The following is a 19,395-nucleotide window of genomic DNA, read 5'->3' as shown; positions in this document are numbered from 1 at the left end:
GGAAAAAGTGTTGAGAATGTGGAGTGGTGGGAGGGTCCTTCAGATGCTGACCTCAAACTGTATGGAGCCAGGTTAGTTGTGTACCTTATATAAGTAAGTGTATTATCTTAAGCCACTCCCACAATTAGAAGCAAAATGGCATTAACAAGTCGGTTGTGGTGTGCCGAGACCAACGATACGGTAGGCCTGTAAATAAAGAGGGCAAAAGTGAATAATCAAAAATTTAATACAGTCAACAAATATATACAAATTAACCAGACATTTCCTTAAATGCATTTCTAAATCCCTGTGTTGGTTTGGGTATGTAACTTGTGTATGCAGAAGATTTCCATCGCCCCAGTGATTTTATGATATGTACTGGTATGTTGGCGCTGGAGGCTGTGGAGGCCACCCCTATACGGAAGGAGTGACCTGAGTAGGTAGAAGGGTTGAGACCTAGCATGGTTAACAGGGATCTGATGTATTTCATGAAAGTAGCGGTAGTAAGTACAGAGCCTTGTAGTGCAGATAATTGTTGTGATGGTAGTGAAGTAGGATTTTGATGGTAGGAATCTAGGACCGCAACTGGACACCATTTGTTGTGGGTAGGATAATAAGTGATTTCTACTGGAGGAGCATTTGACTTGTTTTGGACTGTGGTAGAGCGAGTATGTAATGGTCCATGTGTTTGCATAGGTGGGATCATAGAAGACATCTATCTGTCTGAGTGGTGTTGATGTTAGTGAATTCTCTTGGCCTGAGGAAACAGTAGAAGGCTATGTACATGACTGCTTTAATTACCGAATTGGTGGAAGAACTAAATGGTTTTAAATCTAATAGGTCAGATATGGATTTGAAAAGTTTGTTGTCTATAGGTAATCTCTGTGATGTATGTGGGGGAACTAATTTCTGAATGCCTCTGAGTATGTCTTTATCTGATAGGATGACATGAAGCTATGTTTGTTAGGCCAGAGGGTTAGCATGTGGTGTTGAATGCCTGTAATATAATTTAATGGTGTTGTAAGATAGTTGTAGTTTAAGGTGGCAAAAATAAGTGAAAGCAAGGATAGATGTCATGACAAAAGGTTGGGATATGTCATGGTCCAATAGAAATCTTTTAAACAAGGTGAAGGCTCTGTTGTATGTTTTGCGAGTATTGGATGACAGTGCTCATTTGGACAGATCCCTGCTGTGTTGCATAATTAATTCTAATCATGCAGAAATACTGCAGAAGCTTCCCTCAAAAGAAGAAATGGCCTCCATGCTGGCGAAACTAGAGGCATCCATGCAGGACAAACTCTCGACTATCAACACAGAGGTACGCCAAATATGCCTCAGAGTGGGAGACCTGGAGGGGGACAGAGACAACATCCAACTAAAAATGTACAACTTAGAACAAAGACAAGATGCGCAGGAACTTAAAATCACACAGATACTATGCCATAATGAAGACCTCGACAATAGAGGCAGAAGAAATAATCTGTTTATAAGAGGCATTCCAGAAGCCCAAAGTGATCCCGCAAATGTTAAGGATACCCTGCAAATACTATTCAACACAATACTAAAACGTCCTGCAGAGACCCACATAGAATTGGACAGGGCACACAGAGCAGTAAGGCCACGTGGGCTACCACAAGAATGCCACGAGACATCATATGTAGGGTACATTACTATGCCCTGAAGGAAGATATTTTGCGTCAAGACCGAAATTCCCCGGCATTGACCTCCTCCTCCCCTAGATACAAATACTACCAGACTTGGCCTGGCAAACACTACAGGGAAGGAGGGCCCTACGTCCGATCACACAGGCGCTACAGGCAAAGGATATCCGTTACAGATGGGGGTACCCCTTCTCCTTGACGGCGTCATACCAGGGAATACAAGGCAGCATCTCCACAATTCAAGATGTTCCGGAATTCCTTAAATTATTTGATCTTCCCCAGATGTAAATACTAGACTGGTACGATTCATGGCCCCAGGTCTCTACGCAAGCACTACCGTAAAGACCTAGATGGAGGGGTCAAGCTGAGAAGAGGAGGACACCTGGAAAAAGGCTCCCATTTACACCTACTACGAGACTCCGATCAACTTTTCAGAACACTTAAAAGACTGCCCAATACTTGAGACCTAAAAGGAACATTTAAATTCATCAAAGGGACTCAGGCGCTCTATGGATCAAGGTCCAGGACTGTTCACGGAGTTCTTACCATAGAACTACATTGGACACACTCTGGAAATGGAGTTCAAGGACTGACAATAACACATAGCAAGCATGTAATGTATATAATATATTGGATATGAGTGTAGACACTGATTAATGTAATGCTGAGACAGTAATCTACTAGAAAGTATATTATATATAAAAAAAAAAAAAGAGTGGGGGGGAGGGTTTGGGGATCTTAACAACCAAGGATTTGGCCCTTTTATAGTGAGGGATTAAATACAATGAGGTAGACCACCCCAATACCCGATGTTCAGGGGAATGTATAATGTTACAATGTTTATGGTCATACATTATGCTCAATCTCTGTGATACATGCCTACGAATGTATCTGTTTTACGACACAATGGACTATTCTGATGGACGGTAAGAAACAGTGTTTATATTGGCCCTGAGTCCCTAGACCAACAAAACCCGAGTCTCACCGCAACCAAAAATAGCGCTTGGCGGCGCGACATTCCCAGTGTAATTACGTAAGGTTGTAGGGAGCTCCGACAACCTTTTAAACACTACTAGAGAACTATAACAAATAGCCACGTTGCCAAATTACTTTGCAAAATAATATCACAATATACCCCGGATATAACCTACTAAGGTTAAGAGCGGTGCACTAAAGTGATTATCCACGCCAGAAAGAAATCCCATTTCAGCAAATGAAGCTGACGGTGTCAGACACAGAGCACCGACTCCTTTTACGCTGGTGAAGATACCAGCTCAGGCTAGTGAATCCTAGGCCTAGGATTTACTTTAAAGTGTAAATAAGTTCTCGTTGTTAGTTATTTTTTCTTTTTTTTTTGTTATTTTTTCTTATTGCTGTGTTACAACTTTTACGTAACTGAACACTAACATAGCACATAAACTTTAAATTTCACATTTTTAGACAACTTCACAACTAAACAATCAACCAAAAGAGAAATGGAGACGCTCTATATGACTAACCCAGGAATAACGGACACACTGAATATAATCTCTTATAATGTCAGGGGACTTAACTCACCGGTTAAAAGAAATATGGCACTAAGGGACTTTCACAGGATCCAGGCTGATGTGGTGTTTGTAGGACCCCAGAGCCCCAAAGTTGCATAATAGGCATTTTCCCAGTGCATATTACAATAACTTCACACATAGCAAATCTCGGGGAGTAGCAATATTAATAGGAGCCCAAATCCCTTTTAAATATCACACACATCACACAGACGGATCAGGTCGCTATATTATTCTCAGGCGAACGATATACAGTCAACCAATCACCATGGTAAATATTTACCTACCAAACACAAGACAGTGTCACACATTATGCAGAATCCTCACCAAAGTCCAACAACATGCAACATGGATAATTATAAAAGGTGGAGACTTTAACATTTCCATAGACGGGCAGAAAGACAGCACGGCCACCCGTTCCGACCATTCAAATCCAGTTAGATCACAGATGAGGCGTCTCATGCACAGTCACCAACTAGTGGATTGCTGGAGAGCCTTACATCCTACCACAAAGGATTTTTCCTTTTATTCCAGATCCGCTGCCACATATACAAGGATAGATCTATTTTTAACGTCCCAGAGAGATCTCTCTCTAGTATTGTCAGCCTCCATTCACAACATCACTTGGTCTGACCATGCTCCAGTCCAGATAAAAGTTAAGATACCCTCCATGGCGCAAGGGAGAGGACAATGGCAGTTAAATACCTCTATATTACACAATGAAAAAGCAAAACAGGCAATAGCTAGGACCATTACTCATTACTTCCAGGATAACAATACATTAGACACTACACCATTCCTTCAATGGGAATCTCATAAATGTGTAGTGAGAGGAGAATTCATAAAATGGGGTTCCTACCTCAAAAAAGAACAAATCAAGAAACAAACGGAACTATTGCATGATATTGCGACTCTGGAAGAGACACATAAAAATACTATGACAGAGGCAGTTCACTGCAAACTAATGTCCCTCAGGTCAGAATTAACCATACTATTGCAATCCAGGGCTAAGAAATCGTTGCTTTGGAACAAGCAGCTTTTCTACGCCCAGGGTAATAGATGCGGAAAACTTTTGGCTAATGCACTCAAGCAAAAGAGAGAAAAAACATATATTCCACAAATCAAAACAACTAACAATAAAATAGTACAAACGAATGAAGAAATAGCAAAAGCTTTTACGAACTTCTACAACTCCCTATACAATATCACAAAAACCTCACAAAATAAGGAAACGATCATGACATACCTGGCAGACAAATATGACAAAATTCTTCCGCAGGTGGTGATGAGATCCTTGGACGAACCCTTCTTGTTCATGGAACTCACAAACACAATCAAATCCACACCATCAGGCAAAAGCCCATGCCCAGATGGTTATTACAAATTATACATGACGGAACTAGGCCAACACCTTCTAAAAGCCATTAACTCTATTAACTCAGTCAACCCAGTCTAGAAGCCAATATTTCCCTACTTCACAAACCAGGGAAAAACCCAGATGCCTGTGGTAGTTATAGGCCGATCTCGCTGATCAATGTGGACATTAAAATCTTTACAAAGATGCTGGCATTAAGATTAAAATCCCTTCTCCCCTCCTTAATTCATTCAGATCAGGCAGGGTTCATTCCTTCGCGAGAGGTGAAGGACAACACCACAAAAATAATTAACCTAGTCCACAGTGCACAAGGGCTCACCACTCCTGCAATGCTATTAGCTATAGATGCAGAGAAGGCGTTCGACAGGGTGGACTGGAATTTCCTCCTGTCGACGCTAGAAACTCTAGGGTTTGGCAAACGATGGATGCAGTGGATTCAAGCGATATATTTGAACCCATCAGCTAGACTCAAAATTAATGGAACTTTCTCTGAAACATTCCTAATAACTAACGGGACGAGGCAGGGATGCCCCCTGTCGCCTCTTCTCTTTATTATAGGACTTGGATCTCTTCTTAATGCAACAAGAGCCCAATCAAAACTAGAGGGGATGCTGGTTGGCCATTCCCAATACAAAGTCTCAGCATTCGCAGATGACTTACTATTCACCTTGGCTAACCCAACAACATCTCTTCCTGCACTGATGGATATCATATCTGAATATAGCGCCTTATCAAATTTCAAAATAAATGTGGACAAATGTGAAATATTAAACCTTACGCTACCTGAGAGGGACAGGTCTCACCTTCAAACAACATACCCCTTTCAATGGGCGACGAAATCCATTAAATACCTAGGAGTTAACATAACACCACACACTAAATTACTTTATGGGGCCAACTTACCGCAATTATTAAGTGCCATCAGCACTGACCTGGAAAGTTGGAACAAACCGCACTTTAGGTGGTTCGGCAGGGTCAACATTTTAAAAATGAACACACTCCCAAGGATACTTTATCTCCTAAACACGCTCCCAATCGCAATCCCAAGGACATTTTTCAAGAAAATTCAGACACTTTTTACCCAGTTCATATGGGCCAAAAGACGACCGAGAATACGCTACAATATCCTAACTAGACCCAAAGACAAAGGAGGGGTAGCTCTCCCAGATGTTTGGCTATATTACCAAGCCATACATCTTGGTCGCATAATCGATTGGTCACAACAGAAACCATCCCAACTGTGGATTCCCATAGAACAAGCTCAGATAGGAGAATCACTTCAGACATTACCCTGGCTGTTAACTGATACCAATGAGTGGAAAGTACCAAATCACCCAACCATATCTCCCACAATCAGAATTTGGAAAAAAAAAACTTGCCGGGGCAGACATAGCTCCAACTCCAACCCCCTCTCCGAATTACCCAATAACAGGTAATCCAAATTTCCCAGCTGGGAAAAAAGGTCTACTATTAAAACCACAGAAGGGCAATGAACTCACAGGTCATATAACGTTAGTCTAGGTTATAATCAAAGAGGGAATAACCCCAATATCTAGTATGACAATGGGAGAAGCACCAACACTTGTGCAAAATTTCCAATACGAACAGTTAAGGCACTTTTTAAAAGCACAGGACTTATTACATTGGTCCCCTAGGGAGCTGACTAAGTTTGAACAGTTATGCCTTCAGGACAAAAGTCCACTCAAACCAACTTCCACATGTTATAAATTATTACAAACTCAAACGCACACCCAACTACCATACTTCACTAGAACTTGGAAAGATCACCTACACACTGAGCTGGGGGAGGGGGAATGGGGAATGGAACGCTATATTTACGACCATTTTCCATGCACATTCTAGCGTCCCACTACAGGAGATAAACTACAAGTTCATATCAAAATGGTACACGACTCCAGTAGATGTTAATAGATTCGACCCTAAAACGTCTCCCAAGTGTTGGAGATGCAAAATAGAAAGAGGCACGTTTCAGCATATATGGTGGTCATTCAATCTGATTACAGGAGTTTGGAGGGAGGTATGGAACACGGTGAACTTAGTAACAAAATTGAACATCCCCTTTAACATAGAGGCTTCTATTATTCCATTTCAACACGACGCACAGTAGCTTCAGGTACTCCCTCACATATTTTATGCTGACAGCAGCCAAATATAATATAGTGTGTAATTGGAGAACCCCAACATCACCCACTAAAAAGATTGGTACTGTAAAATTGAACACTTCCACACAATGGAGGAACTGAGATGGGGTGCACTAGATAAATACCACAGATATACAGAGATCTGGCAACCATGGAAGCAATTTCTAAAGGGAAATATTACAAGATAATAGAAATCATAAGTGCAGCTAAAGTGTCAATGTTTGTGTTTGTCTGTTTGTAAATGCTATGAGAACAAGTTAATCTATTTGTTTTTCTTCGGAGAATGTGAAGAATGTGAAGTTGTGAAACTTTACCGTATAATAAGGAAAATGTGCTAGACAATGTCAATAACATGTGATTACACTTCGTTATACCATGTAATTTCAATACCTACCTGTTCTGATGTACTGTATTGTTAAGAAACGTCTATGTACCGTAAGGAAAATAAGAGAAAAATAAAATATATAAAAAAAATAAAAATAAAAAAAATGACTGTTTGGCAGCAGAACAAGTAGCAACAAACAATGTTATGTGAGATAGAAATATGTTATTTTCCAAGCTTCTGCATTGGGTAAAGGATATGTCATTTCTTCCGTATATACAAGGCATAGAGAGGAAAGTCTACGTTAGATTCCCCATGCTGCCTCTTTGAGTAAAAGCATTAAAGACAGGAAGACGTTTGGGGCAGATCTAGATATACTGTATCGAGATGGGTTCTGTGATGTTATAATCTAGCTCTTTTTTCCAAGAGCTGTTATAAATACTTAGACTAATGGGAAACTTTAATATGTCATTCTATATTTTTTACTCACTGCTTGTTTAATTAAATAAAATTAATTCATGCACCTGAAGAAGAAGAAAAAAAAAAAAAAGAAGAAATTGTGACATGCTGCCAACCAAGTGAGTTTCCTCAGAAATCTCATGATCGTTAGAGATGATGAGCAGCCCTTTTTGATTAAACATTCTAATTGTTGTGGTGCAAAACTGCTAAATAGTACATTTTGGGCGTGCTCTTCATGTCTGAGAGTCAAATAGAAGTGTCAAATAGTACGCTTACTGCGCAGTTGTAAAAATTCTAATTGTTTTGCTGCTAATCTGCTAAATATTCCATTTTGGGGTGCACTTCAGATCTGAGAGTCAAATAGAAGCGTCAAATACTGCGGTTACAGCGCAATTATAAACATTCTAATTGTTTTGCTGCTAAACTGCTAAATAGTAAATTTTGGGGCCTGCTCTTCATATCTGAGAGTCAAATAGAAGCGTCTAATAGTGCGCTTACAGTGCAGTTGTAAACATTCTTATTGGTTTGGTGCTAATCTTCTAAATAGTACATTTTGGGGTGCACTTCATATCTGAGAGTCAAATAGAATTGTCAAATAGTGCGCTTACAGTGCAGTTGTAAACATTCTAATTGTTTTGCTGCTAATCTGCTAAATAGTAAATTTTGGGGGTGCACTTCATATCTGAGAGCCAAATAGAAGCGTCTAATACTGCGCTTACAGCGCAGTTGTAAACATTCTTATTGTTTTGGTGCTAAACAGTACATTTTGGGGCCTGCTCTTCATATCTGAGAGTCAAATATAAGCGTCTAATAGCGCGCTTACAGCGCAGTTGTAAACATTCTTATTGTTTTGGTGCTAATCTGCTAAATAGTACATTTTGGGGGTGCACTTCATATCTGACAGTCAAATAGAAGCGTCAAATACCAATATAACAATATTATAATTTGGGGGCAATACCCTCACAAGTCAAACTGAGAGGTAAGTTTCCATATGTCCTTTGCAGACTTTACATGCTGGAAAAACACAGGTGTCAACTGCTGTGGCTTTCTGCAGTGTGCAGACTGGCAAGGGTTGAGGAGTGGGTGGAAGATGATGTGGAGGATGTTGAGGTCCTAGATCCCACATGGAATCAAGGTCATGCGAGTGACGTGTGCAGTTTGGAGTAAGAGGCGCTGGTCGCACAGAGGCACCAGCACAGCATAAGAGGGAGCAAGGTGCAAAAGCGGAGCGGCCGTCCCCTAGCGCTCGTTGGCATGTATTAGCTCGAGAATTACCAGTTATCCAAGTAATAGATGTAGCGATCAAAGGATCCATAATAGAGTTGAGCGAACTTGAACTGCAAAGTTTGGGTTCATACCAGATTTAACGATCCATTCATAGTTTCACAGACAGGTGGGCAGTCTGGTGACCAGGACACAGACACTGTCTGGGTGGCGGTCAGACAACCGGGACCCAGTATGCCTGATGTTGAAGTTAGTTGTCACAGTGTGGAATGGATTAGCACGGTCTGGTGCAAGGTAACCACACGCCCCCTGGTGTTGAGCACCAGCGTTTGTGCGGCCACATACCAGGACCCTGATGCAGCTTCAGTAAAAAGAGTACTGGATACCAGAAGCCATCACCAGACTGATCCGCAACTTGGAACAGGATGTGGCATTCACCGTAGCGGCATTGCACGCTTTCTGCATTCTCACCCTGCTTCTGCTCGCATGTCTGCGTAACTTTGGCCTTCCTACTCACCGCCTCATATGCGATGTGCCCACAAGGTAGAACACCACCTTGCACATGCTGGAGAGACTGTGCGAGCAACAGCAGGCGATAGTGGAGTTTCAGCTGCACGCACGGGTCAGTTGCTCTGCACCAGACTTGCCCTCCAGGCGATAGTGGAGTTTCAGCTGCACGCACGGGTCAGTCGCTCTGCACCAGACTTGCTCTCCAATTGATCAGAGTTAAAGGATTTCAAGTGGACTCATTACAATTACAGGGCCTCTAAAGAGCGCCTGCTGCCTTCTTTGCATGTGGTAGCTGTTTCTCAGATTCCCTCTCCGTAATCCAACCCTGATTCCCCATGATGAGCAGGATGAGCTGTGTGATCTCCTCCGAGAACTTGGCTTGATGGGATTTTAGCCAGTTCTGGGTGGCCCTTGTGATGCCACATGCCCACTCTGCATGGGAGTCCTTCTCCCCTTTCTGGGTCTCCCTAAACTTTCGGTGGTATTGCTCGGGGGTGACCGCATACTGGGCCAGGAGGATTTGGGTAATAAAGATAGTCTCTGATCTGCTCTTCTGGCACAAGCCGGTAAATATCCGCTGCCTTCCCCACTAGTTTGCTGGCCAGGATGGTGACCCAGTCGCTGGGGTCCACGTCTTGGAGTAGGCACTCGCGCTCAAAGTCTTGTAAAAAGTAATTGATGCCGCTTTCTGCTTCCTTCAAGTCTTTGAAGGCATTGTATGGTAGCTTGTGGGCCAGGGTGGTTGTGCTTCCCGGCACCCTCTGCTCCCTTCTTCCTTCATCTGAGTTCATGGAGGTCGCCCTCTGTCTATTGGCAAGGACATAGGCTTGCACCTCCAAAAAGGTCCTGCTGACAATCACCTCTGAGGGTGGCTCTCGGTAATATGCCAGGCGCCGTTACACCTCCTTGCGCACTTCCCCCTCGTCTCCTGCTGCTGCCCGCCTGTCTGCGCTGCAGCGTAACTTCGGCCTTCCCGCTCACCGCCTCATGAGACTTTGCGAGCAGCAGCAGGCGATAGTGGAGTTTCAGCTGCAGCACGCACGGGTCAGTCGCTCTGCAGAACAGAGTTGTCTTTTTTTATATGTCCCAATATTTTGCGGGTGTCACGATTCGGGAACCTAACACGCTAACAGGTCACAGATAGTAAAGGGTGCAGTACCAGTCCTTAGAATGGCCGGGTTAAGCACACTAAGAATAGTCAGGAGACAAGCCAATTAAAGGGAGCCAGAAAACAGGAGAACGAGAAACAAGCCGAGGTCAAAGGAATGGAGAAACCAGGAGATTCGGAATAACAAGCCAAATATATGGTAACCAGAGAGAAACACACGAGCAAAAAGTAATACAGGTATCAAAGACCACAACAGGGCACTGAGAGACAGGAAAGGTAAGTATTTAAATCCTGTGCTTAATTCTGATTGGATAACTTCCAATCAGAATTAACAATCACACGTGGGGGATATCTATACCTCCCACTGTGATTATTGTGCTGTAGCTTTAACGCCGGGTCACGTGAATGACCCCGGCGTTCAGATATTTGTGCCATGCTGCCGCTGGGAGGAGGGGAGGAGGACGCGAGCGGCGTGTCAAGAAGTGAGGACGCCGCTCGCTGACAGGTAAGGGGAGAGGGGACCGGGAGAGGGCGGAGACAGGCCGAGGGTGAGTGCTGTGAGAGGATTGCAGCCTCCCCTCACAGCCGCCCACGGAGCCCTGACATAACCCCCCCCCCCCGAGGACCGCCCAGAGGGCGGGAAGCCAAAGGCTTCAAAGGAAACCGTGCATGAAAGGAGCGGATCAAAGAGGGCGTGTCCAAATCAGAGACAGAAACCCAAGACCGCTCCTCAGGGCCATAACCCTTCCAATCAACCAGATACTGCAACCGACCTTGAGAGAAATGAGAATCAAGGAGAGCAGCCACCTCGTACACGTCACTAGAGGCATTGAAATGCCTGAGAGACCCAGAGAACCGATTACAGAGCAAGGGCTTCAAAAGGGAGGTGTGAAAAGAGTTGGGTATACGCATGGAAGGAGGCAAGGCCAGGGAGTAGGACACGGGATTAATCCTACGCAATACCTTATAGGGGCCAAGGAACCTGGGCGCAAATTTCATCGAGGGAACCCTGAGGCGGAGATTCCTAGAGGACAACCAAACCCTATCACCCGGAGTATAAGAAGGAGCCGCACAACTACGGCGATCAGCGAACCTCTTCTGAGCAACTGCAGCACGAGAAAGAGCAGCATGGACCTGATCCCACATCTTCCGTAGGGAGCCGAAGTGCTCATCCAAAGCGGGCATTCCCTTGTCAGAGAACACACCGGGAAGGACAGAGGGTTGGAACCCATAAGCCACCATAAAAGGACTTACGCCAGTAGAAGAATGAGTCACAGTGTTCCTGGCAAATTCAGCCCAGGGAAGGAGATGAGACCAGTTGTCCTGGTGTGCATTCGTGAAGCAGCGTAAATATAACTCCACAGACTGATTTGCCCATTCGGCAGCTCCATTAGTGTCACGCTCTGCTCTGCTCTGTTCTGATGTCTGGACTTGGCTTCTGGTATCCAGTACTCTTTTTGCTATTCTTGCTTAGTTTTCCTTGTTTTTTTGGTTTTCTAGTCTATGTCTGGTTTTCTTTATGCTGGGATTTCTGGGTTCATTGCTATAGTTCGCCCCTGGATTTCCCAGTCTCCAGGTTTCATTTAAATGTTTGTTTTATTTGCCACACCCGTATGTTTCCATCTTTCAGTATGTTTCAGTGTTCCTGCAGGCAGCTGCTCTCTGCTTCTGTCCTTTCTTGCAGGTAAGTACTATATATGTGTTCTGAATTTGTGGATGTTTTAGTATACATTAGGCAGTGTAGGACCTGCCAGATATGGGGTACATTGGCGTTGTTGGCAGGCTTATGCAATGTATGATCATATAGTGTGACTAAATCCCCATGATTTCCATATGTAGTACTTAGTTATTTCTCCTCTTGTTTTACATATGTTATCTTGTCTTGTTTTAGTTTGTATACCCAGTCCATGTACAGTCCTGTCTAGTCATGCCCATGTTATGTTCATGTTTTCCTCATGTCTTGTGTATATGTTCTGGGTTTAGCTTACTATCCTTCTCTGGTTCTGGGTTCTCCTAGTTTTGTCTTGTTTTCATGTTTGGTGCCTATCTCTAGTCTTGCCTTGTTTCTAGTACTGGTTAAAATCTTGCTGCAGAGCCTCCCTATTCAGCTCCTGGGAGGTCTGCTAATTTCCATGCTCCTAGTTCCTGGTATCCGCTTAAGTTGTATTCAGGGTCTTGGTATGTGGCTGCACAAATGCTGGTGCTCAACACCAGGGGGCGTGCAGTTACCCTGCACCAGACCCTGCAAATCCACTTCCACACTGTGACTCCTACTCTTAACATCAGGCATACTGGGTCCCGGTCCTGCACCGCCACCTGGACACTGTGTCTGGGTCCCGGGCATCGGACCGCCACCCTGACAATTAGATTGTGGATGATAGGAGGAAGTAAACAACAAGGACACCCTCATCTCAGCACAAAAGCCCCTCCAAAACAGAGAGACAAATTGAGGGCCCCTGTCGGATACGATATCTTGTGGTATACGATGCAAGCGAAACACTTCTTTGGCAAACACCTGAGCCAACTGAACCGCAGAAGGTAGCTTTTTAAGTGGAATAAAGTGTGCCATTTTGGAGAACCTATCAGTTACAGTCAAAATCACTGTCTGTCCATCAGATGAAGGAAGGTCCACAATAAAGTCCATGGATAAGTGTGTCCATGGTTTCTTGGGTACAGATAGGGGCATAAGGAGTCCCAGGGGATTAATATTAGGGGACTTACACTGTGTGCAGACACTGCAAGCCTGCACATAATCTACCACGTCTTTTTTAAGTGAGGGCCACCAAAACTGTTGAAGGAGAGCCTTGTATGTCTTGGTAACCCCTGGATGACCAGCAGTTTTGGCGGTGTGAAATGAAGCTAATAACTTTTTTCTGTCTCTCACTTTCACATATAGCTTACCAACAGGAGTCTCAGAGGGTGCTTGGTATTGGTATGTCTTGATACCATCAAGGAAAAGAGACAAAATAACCAAACGGGTAGCAGCTATAATACTAGATGTAGGCACAATGGGCTCAGGAGTGGAGGCAATCGAATCTAAAGGTTCGTACTGTTGGGAGATAGCATCAGCCTTGACATTGCAATATCCAGGCCTGTAAGTGATGATGTACTGAAAGCGTGAGAGAAATAAAGACCATCTAGCCTGACGAGAGGACAACCTTTTAGCATCTGCGATATGGATAGATTCTTATGATCAGTTATAACCAGGATTTTGTGTCTAGCTCCTTCTAATAAGTACCTCCATTCTTTAAAAGCCATCACTATAGCTAATAATTCCCTGTTCCCGATGTCGGAATTCTTTTCAGACTCAGACAACCGTTTAGAAAAGTAACAACAGGGAAGGAGGGGTTCGTCATACGATTCTCTTTGTGACAACACTGCTCCTATACCTGATTCAGAAGCGTCTACTTCCATTACAAAGGGAAGGGAAGGATCAGGATGGTGTAACACAGGGGCAGTGGCAAATGCCTTTTTAAGAGTCTCGAAGGCCTCAATAGCTTTAGGAGTCCAAACCCTGGGGTGTAAACCTTTTTTAGTCAGTTTAGTGATAGGGGAAATGATGGATGGAAAGTTTTTAACAAATTTCCTATAATAATTGGCAAACCCTATTTACCGCTGTATTGCCTTAAGTCCTTGGGGAAGGGGCCAAGACAGTATAGCTGCCAATTTAGAACGATCCATGCTGAATCCTTGTTCAGAAATTACATACTCTAGGAATTGTACAGAAGTTTGGTCAAATAAGCATTTCTCTAATTTACAATAAAGACTGTTCTGCAACAACCTCTTAAGCACAGACATGCAGTAGATCTCTAAGGACATCATTTATGAGATCCTGAAATACAGCAGGAGCATTACACAATCCAAAAGGCATGACTAGATACTCTTAATGCCTACTACGTGTATTGAACGCCGTTTTCCATTCATCATTCTCCTTTATACGAACCAGGTTATAAGCCCCCCTGAGGTCTAGTTTAGTAAAATATCTAGAACCTTTAACACTATCAAACAACTCAGTGATGAGAGGGATCGGATAGGCATTTTTAATCGTTATATTGTTTAGAGCCCTGTAGTCTATACATGGCCTCAAATCGCCCTCCTTCTTAGCCACAAAAAAGAAACCAGCACCAGCAGGAGAGGAGGACCTTCTAATAAAACCTTTACTTAAGGCTTCCCGTATGTACTCCTCCATGACCTGGTTTTCTTTCTCAGAAAGAGGGTAGACCTTACCCCTAGGAGGCATAGTACCCGGTAACAGGCTTATGGCACAGTCATAGTCATGGTGTGGAGGCAGCTTATCTGCCTCCCTTTTTTCAAAAACCAACGCAAGGTCTGCATACACAGAAGGGACAGAAACAGAAAGCGGTTTAGCCGTGGGCACGCTGAGTAAGCAAACAGGACGTACATGGGCCATACAGTCTCGTTGACAAGATTCCCCCCAGGAGAGTATATCTAAACAACCCCAATCAAGTATCGGGTTGTGTTTAACTAACCAGAGAAAACCCAGAACGATGGAAGTAGTAGGGGAGTAAGGGGAGAGGGGACCGCGGGCGGAGACGGACCGAGGGTGAGTGCTGCGAGAGGATTGCAGCCTCCCCTCACAGCCTCCCCTCACAGCCTCCCGCGGAGCCCTGACAGCGGGCTACCCCAATTTAAAAAAAAAAAAATATATATATATATATATATATATATATATATATATATATATATATAAAACAGTGTTGGCTACCTCCTCCTCCTCCACCGCCGTTTCCACCTACACCACCACGGTCACCGCCTCCTCAGCCTATGGGTCACTTAGTATAAACTATGTACACAATAGCAGAGGCTTGTGAAGGCCTTTTCTCCATGCATCAGGAGTTGAGCTCAGTTTGAACAATTAAAGAGAATACCCTGCACTCCAACCCTCTCTCAAATGGATAATTCTGGTGATCCTCCTGACAGCCATGCTTTAGATTTTGATTTATGTTCTTCCACAGCTAAAATCAAAGATTCCATTTAATGCTATTTTATGGCTCAGCTGTATTTTTTATTTTTATGTTATTTTAAGTGATTTCCCTATCCATGCCCTTTGTTTGCAGGGCACTTGTCCTACTCTTACCCACATTTTACTTCCTTTTGCAGCCCTCTAGCCCTTTCCAGGACGTTTTTAGAGTCATTTTTGTGCCCAAAAGTTCGGGTTCCCATTGACTTCAATGGGGTTCGGGTTAGGGGTCAAGTTTGGGGTCAAGTTTGAGCACGAACCTGGATTTATTTTCAAAGTGCGGCCGAACCCGCCGGACCTGAACATCCAGGTGTCCGCTCAACTCTAATCAGTGGTGTATCCTGGTTTTGTGCTGCCCTAGGCAGGACAAAACTCAGGCGCCCCCCTCCCACCCACGCCACCCTCACCCAACCCTCCCCCCCCCACCCGCGCCACCCCCACCGAACCCTTCCCCCGTCCCGCCTTCTAAATACACACACACACACACACATTCACTGACAAATACGCATACACTAGGTAACAGAAACACACTCACTAGCAGACACACACACAGTCTAACAGACACACACACAGTCTAACAGACACACACTTACAGACACACACACTGACATACACACACACACACACAGACCCACACACATACAGACATACACACACACACATACAGACATACACACACACACACACATACAGACATACACACACACACTAACAGACACACACACAGACACACTAACAGACATACACACACTAACAGACATACACACACTAACAGACATACACACACACAAACACACACACAAACTAACAGACACACACACAGACCCACTAACAGACATACACACACTTACAGACATACACACACTAACAGACACACACACACACAAACACACACACAAACTAACAGACACACACACAGACCCACTAACAGACATACACACACTTACAGACATACACTTACAGACATACACACACACACACACACACTAACAGACATACACACACACACTAACAGACATACACAGACATACAAACACACTCAATCACTCACATATTTAATACATTTTTTTTTTTTTTAATTTAACCCCCCCCAGCCTCCTTACCTTTGGGAAAGCTGGGGGGGGGGGATATCTGTCTCCCTGGTGGTCCAGTGGCTGCTGGGAAGTGCGGGTAGGTGGGCGGCCGGCGAGGGAGCACTTCCTCTGAGCGGTCTGCTCAGCTCCCTCGCGCGCCGCAGAGTGATGCTGGGAGGCGGAGCCGGAATATGGCGTCATATTCCGGCTCCCAGCCTCACTCTGCGGCGCGCGAGGGAGCTGAGCAGACCGCTCAGAGGAAGTGCTCCCTCGCCGGCCGCCCACCTACCCGCACTTCCCAGCAGCCCGCCGGCCGCCCAGCATGCCTTGTTAGCCGCAAGGCTAACAAGGCATTTGCCCTGGGCATTTGGGGGCGGCTTTTTTTGCCGCCCCCTGAAAAATGCCGCCCAAGGCAAATGCCTTGTTTGCCTCGCGGCAAATACACCCCTGACTCTAATGATAATATAACTACAACATAGAGTCCAGTTAAAAAAAATGTATATAGACTGTATTACAGAAAAGCTATGTCTTGCAACCTGAAGCCAAATGATTAATTAGTATTAGTAGAAGTCTGTTGGCAATCAGCGAAGATAATGACTCATTAATTAATAGCTAATACTTTTGTAATTAACTACAATCACCAAGACTGCCAACAAATTATTTGTAATGTCAAAAACATTGGAATGTGTTACTTCATATAGCACAAATAATTAAGACCTTGCTTTTCTAGTATGAATACATATTTATTAAAAGGTATACATTATGAACAATATAACATCTATAATAAGTAAAATAAGTATAATAAGTTCACAGATGCTGCTTGTTAAGACACCTTTTTGTCTTAATAAGTAAGTCACCGTTTAGTCTACCTTCCCCTCTCACCGTATCAAGTCCTTGTTCGTATACTGTATAATCCACGAACCATAACCAGGGGAAGTAGTAATCTCTCGAGTAACGATATCCACCAAACGGCATAAGTTCTCAATAATAGTCCTTGAGCGTAAATAAGAATCCCCCCAATAACGAGACTGAAGCTCCGTGTTGAGGGTCAAAACAAGATCTGAGGACTGGAACATCCAGCCTGCTTTTTATTAGGAAAAGGCACACACAGGGCACTCCCAGGGGGAGGATGAAAATAACCAATTATACACAGGGTAACACCCCCACCTCTCCTCCCCTCAGATAATCACATAACACAATTATACTGTACAATAATTTACCCCAGTTATGGATGTACCCCAAAACCAGGGGGTACACCTTTGAGTCCAGCACCGCTTGAAAGGTCTTGGTTAGGGAAACACTCTGTCCAAATCTCAGCCCATTCGGTTAAGGGGTTCGGGAGTTATGGACGATTGAAGTTTTGACCGACTGCACGGATCTTCTTTTTTTTTTTTTTTTTTAAATTCTTTATTTTCAATGTGCATGAAATAACAATAGGCGTGCAGGGCCACGATAGCAGCTGCAGGCTTTTCATAACGTTTTTACATATTATGGTGTGGCAGATTAGACAGCACTTTTTTTTTTTTAAAACAAACATGTGAACTTCTAGCTTTATGATAGTAGTAGATATATTTAGACATACTAAGTTATACGATTCTGAGTTGACTAGTTTAACGATTTTAAGATTATACTAAAACGTTATGTCACATAGGTGTAGTATCTGAGTTATGCTATGCATTTTAAGGTAGCAAGTTATGCAGACGCTAGTATGCTCATTTATATTCTGCGCTTGTAGTGGTAGGTATACATTAAGCAATCTCGCTTTTAAGGGTGTAGGGACATAAAACATGGAATGAAGCGTAACTCAAAAATGGTAATTACAAACATCGATATAAAATCTAGGCATTGTGGCTTCAATCCGTATTACAAGCTATATACGAGTCTATGAGTTGTCTAGTTTAGTGACATTTAAGATCATATCAAACGTTTTGTCTCATAGGTGCAATATCCGAGTTGCGTTAAGCAGTTTAAAGTAGCATGGTGTGCAGACGCTGGTGCGTTCACTCATATTCTGCGCTTTTAGTGGTAGTTATACATTAAACAATCTCGTTTTTAAGAATGTAGGGACATAAAATTAAGCGTAACGCAAAAATGGCATTTACAAACATCGAGAGTAAATCTAGGCATTGTGGCTTCGATCTGTATTACAAGCCATATATGTACAGTATGGAGACATAACAATAATAGTAAAGTGTCTGCAGTTCAATAGGTACATTTGTTGCTAGGTAGGTGTCTGGGCCGTGGGTTGCTGCCAGTGGTATCAGTGTTCCTTTAAGTTAGTCCCTTCAGCCTATGCCCACCTGACGGACCGATCTGTCCTGCATGAGGGTACTGAACAGGAACTCTGTGCGGTCAGGAAAAATGTTAAAGTCCTTCAGCATAATCAGAGGCATCAGCATCTGGGGGTGAGTCATGTACTTGTAGGTGCTAGTCTGCCGTGGCTCGTCAGGTCCCCGCTTGTCAGGCTGAGGCTTGCACCGAGCTACTGTGAAGGACGTTATTTGCTGTTGCGGTTTCTCTGGTGAGGCCTTCGCCCCAAGCCTACGTCTCTGCGCAGTTTTGATCTTGTGAGGTGGTGCCTGGTTCGCTGCCCGCACGGAGTGTCCGCCACCGGTGCCTTGTAAGTGCTGTGACTGGCGTCCTCGGGGTAGGCGCTTACCCGGTCGTGGAGGGGCGGTCATGCATTGTGGGTCGGTTTGTGTCTGTATGTCATTTACCGGACAGGCGGGGCTGTCTGAAGCTTTACGGCTTCCCCTTACTCTCCTTCTCTGCGGGGTCCGATAGGGCCTATACTGTCCCGATTTCGGCGCCATAGAGGCGTTACGTTGAGGGAGGGAGGTAGGTCGTTGTGGTGCCGTGCTTTGTCCGGCTCCGATTACCAGTTTCTCCTGCAGCCTCTTCCAGAAGTTTGCGAACGAGAGGTCGATGCGGGCTGGCAGGTCGTCGCTTAGTAGTCGTGGGCCAGCGTGTGTCAATCCCTCGTGTGCAGCCGCCATT

The sequence above is a fragment of the Pelobates fuscus genome, chromosome 4 (genome assembly GCF_036172605.1).
Source record: "Pelobates fuscus isolate aPelFus1 chromosome 4, aPelFus1.pri, whole genome shotgun sequence".
NCBI lineage: Eukaryota > Metazoa > Chordata > Amphibia > Anura > Pelobatidae > Pelobates > Pelobates fuscus.
Note: the sequence above shows the minus strand (reverse complement) of the source record.